Below are 4,478 nucleotides of genomic sequence, written 5' to 3'. Positions count from 1 at the left end.
AAAGTAAGCTATTTAGTAGGCTATTTGACTTACAATTCATATTTTTAAAATCTACTTGATATTTTTGTTATATTTGAGAATGGAAAAATTATACTGATCAATTTCAAGAACTACAATTATTACGTTTCATATCAATATTGTTCATCTTTAACAACAACTTCGATATGGAGAGTAAATTTTGAAATTAATTTATTTTGTGTGTTTTTGCACTAAATGAATACAGGAGGAGATCAGTTCATGTTTAATATTGTGTTGACATTTCTGGGTTTGAAACGCAGAGTCTTTCACTACAGTTTCGCTGTTACAGTTATAAAGTCAGCATTGTGGGATATAAAGTCTCAGATGCGAGTTATAAAGCCAGAATTGCAAGTTACTATCTCACAATTTGGACTTTCTCAGAATTGTGAGTTTCTATCAAACAATTCTGACTTTATAACTCGCAATTGCAGATTGACATCACACAATCCTGAATCCACAAAACATTAGAGACTATAGAGTATTTACTCAATATTTGCATGGAAATATGAAATATGAAATACAGCAGTTCATGGGAGTAATGATTTAATTTAATTTATTTCACTCATTTACTGATTTGTCTCATTTATTTGACTATCTTCTTTATTTAACCATTTGTTCCACTTATAATGACTAATTGTTCATAAAATGATTGGTTTCTCATGAGAACACCACATCTGACACAATGTACATAAAGACATCATGCTTGCAGTGCAGGAGTTTATTGGAAGTTCATTTACATACCAGTAAATCAAAAGACCAGAAGCAGATAATAGTTGATTCAAAAATAAAACGTTAAACCTTCACTTTTGTAATATAGTAAAGACAACATTGGATGTTTGCTCCTGAAATCACTATGTTTCTATGACACACGTCTGATCTTCATGCTGATGAATTTCATGCCAACAGCAACATTGTTCTTCCAGGTGTACCAAACATTTCCAATGGCGTAAATGGTGGGATCTTCTCCCCATAAATACACACCGTTGGGGTTTGCAGTGTGACAGATATTGTACCAAAATGCCCCGAGATACAGTTTGGCACAGTTATTGACATAGGAATCTTAGTCCTTGTCGAAAGTAGTGAACTTCTGTCCATTATGGAAGGCCAAAGAGTCGCCTGCAGAGAGGAAGAGCATCATTAAGGACATTAACATCTTATCTATTACTTATTTATAGTACAACATATTTATGGTATTTAATTTCTCTGCTGATAATGTGACAAAACATGATGTGTAATTTCAGTTACAAAATATTTTAAAAACAAAACGTTATTAATTTTAAATGATTTTTTTTTATGCAATTTAGCTTAACCCAATCAGGCAAGAACATGACTTGACCGTCAGACTGAGGGAGATTTGTATTCAAGATAGATAGAACCATCGATTAAGATCACCATATTGGAATATAAAAATGTATTTAGGATCGGTCCCATAGTCAGCGAATAATCAGCGAAAGGCCCATTTAGTGGAAATGGCATTTGAAAGGGACTTGACCAGAAAATTTCGGGATGAATGTAAAGCCTCTCTACTGAGACATTTCAATGACAGCAAACACCAGTGTTGCACAAAGTATCCAATTATTCAAAAATACTGAAGTAAAAGTATTAAAGTAACTGATATTAAAACTAATTAACCCTTATTAATATTAACCATGGTTTTATTATAGTAAAAGTGTACAATTATTTTCTACCAATTTTATAACTTTTTTTTTTTGACATTGATTCCCATTTGTATAACCACCATTTCAGTACAAATACTATGGTTAACTACAGTTAGTGTAGCAAAACCCATGGTTCTTGAACTACGGGTGATTCATAGGGTCAAAGCACTGTTAAAAACCTGTTAACGTGAGACTGGGCTAATGCGGGAAACACAGTATGGTTGCAGTATGATGACATGTTTCTCTGACAAGATATAATCGGCCCTGATCATTGTTTGTTTGGCAGATCTCCAAGATGTCTGTTAAAGATCTCTTCATCTGGAAAACATCTGCTGTGTACAAACATCTGACAGACGTCTTTAAGATGTCGGTTTTGCATGAATTCTAAATCATAAACGTGACATCTGATAGGAAACGTCCTATAAAAGTTTAAAGACTTAAATACATCTTGCAGATGAAAATTGACGTCAAATAGACGTCTCTGAGATGTATTATATTATCAGGGTCTATTTGATACATCGATGCATTCTTATTAACATGAAGAACATGTTTCAGTGAAATTACAAAAAAGATTTGAAAGTGTGTGAGCAAGTAAACATCTGTTCAAGTGTAATTTTATCCATGCATTTTCATGAGTTTGAATGAAAGTGTCCTACCTGCTCCTCCATCTTTGAATCCTGAAACTTGTAGTTTGTACCCATCAGCTTCAGGACCCACAGAGAAGGACGAGTACAGAGCGAAGCCTCTCCTTCCGGTGAAGTCCTCCAGATCCACTCTCAGCATGTACTTGTTGTACGTGTCAGCTGGTACATGTTCTCCAGCCCTGATCATACACACACATGAAGAACACGTTCAACCAAACACTGGACATGAACATCCACACAAACACACACACGCTGTGAGATCTTACCCAGCCAGTATTCTCCCTCCACATTCCCAAATCCTGTCCTGTACTGATTCCATGGCAAATAGAAATTCACACTGCCGTCCATTCTCCTCTGAATCACCTGTGACGGGTTTATATAGAATATATGATTCATAATAAATGTGCTGATGTGTGTATGATGATGTAAAGTCACATTCGTACCGTCCATGCTCCTTTGTCTTCATCTTTCCCAACTGAGATCATCTCACAGTAAACCCAGACAGGAATGTCTCCTGCTGGATAGATGGAGTAAAATCCCACTGAGTATCCGTCCTGATTTATAAACGTCAGAGCAGTCGACGGGCTTGAATCCATCAGAAACAGACACAGAAAACCCCATGAGAAACAGAGAGAAGCGCCACTACAAACACCGTCATCTAGAGAGAGAAACATCCGATCATCATCCTTATTTATAATGATCAAATCACACTGACATTAGAAGGAAACATGATCTTACTGCAATCTTGCCTTCGCTTGAAGAATCTTGAAGAAAGTAAACACTCTTCTGCTGAATGATTATCTGAACGCTGAAATGCTTTTGTGTGGTAAATGATGGAGAATAAACAGTAACGATTGTGTTGCGATGTTGTTCAATGTGACACAAACACTGTTAAATATCTGCCAGATCAGGCTCCTCCTCTGTGTTACTGTATAGATAAAAAAATAAAAAGTATATTGCAAAACCCTTGATTTTTGGGAAAAATTAAGTACCTGTTTTTTATACAGTGGCCTAAAGGTTATCAGTAAGAGCATTTGTTACATCTGTCATTGGAGTCATTCTTGCAATGCACAATGTTGAAATACTGATGTTTTTTAATCATTAGGACTTTCCTCACTCGGTATGACATTGTTTTGTAACACACCTAGAATAAAAAGTTAAAAATGTAAAGTATTAATGAGTTTTCAACATTGGATCTTGCAGACGTACATGTGCTATCTGGGAACAGATACCTTTTAAAAACTAATTGCAAATGTTTATGCAAAGTATTAAATATGATCCACAAATAATGCAATACTGTACCACTGAATAAGAAGTGTTTTGCGAGCTTAAATCAGGCCAGTTACAGACAATTACAAAATCATTCTCATTTTTTATTAAATAATTTTTTTCATTTCACTAATCAATGTTTTTTTATTATTATTTTTTTTAATAAAACAAGAGTTCATTAATGATGCTTACATTATAACGTGCAAATTCACACACAACCACAACATATCTTTAATTAGGCCAGTATTGCATGGTGCCTGTCTTGATATCCAAGAAGGTTTAGCGAAAAAATATGAAATAAGTTTATTGTTATTATTAGGGGTGTAAAGATTCACTCGTTTTATTGCTGCATCAATTACAAACCCTGCCCAGCCGGCACATGACCAACCGTCAACGTTATAATATAGTTGAAATAAGGTCAGTTGTTGTTTTTAATATTGAAATGCCGGCTGGGTGACGATGCATATGCATCAATCTTGAAACATGATTTTTTTAAATTGTGACTCGCCGATTTCGGACAGTAATCGATTTAAAACGCTAATTCAATTCAATTCAAATATATTTGTATAGTGGTTTTTACGATACAAATCGTTGCAAAGCAACTTTACAGAAAATTAAGTTTCTACAATAATTAGTAGTAGCTTATCAGTGGTGACTGTCAGTTTATGTGCATATGGCAGAAAATGTACAAAAAAATCAGTTAAAGATGTAATCAAACAGATGATGAACACTATTAACAGCAATTATTATATGATGCAATCAAACTTATAGCAAAATGTGGTAGTTCTGTATGTTGTTTCAGGGTAAGCATCATCTGAGGTCCTCTGAGGGGTTGGCATCATCTCTTCTCAGGTGTTCTGGATCCAGACTGGAGCTTGTGTAAATCCTA

At 34.8% G+C, this 4,478-nt stretch overlaps 1 pseudogene; it reads right to left on the bottom strand.

Moving 5' to 3' along the window:
- Window positions 1–721: 721 nt before the first annotated feature.
- Window positions 722–3,127, bottom strand: LOC122147402 (annotated as a pseudogene).
- Between the last annotated feature and the right edge of the window lie 1,351 nt (window positions 3,128–4,478).

This window comes from Cyprinus carpio, chromosome A14 (genome assembly GCF_018340385.1).
Source record: "Cyprinus carpio isolate SPL01 chromosome A14, ASM1834038v1, whole genome shotgun sequence".
Classification (NCBI taxonomy): Eukaryota; Metazoa; Chordata; class Actinopteri; order Cypriniformes; family Cyprinidae; genus Cyprinus; species Cyprinus carpio.
This window is presented reverse-complemented; position numbering and strand designations above follow the sequence as displayed.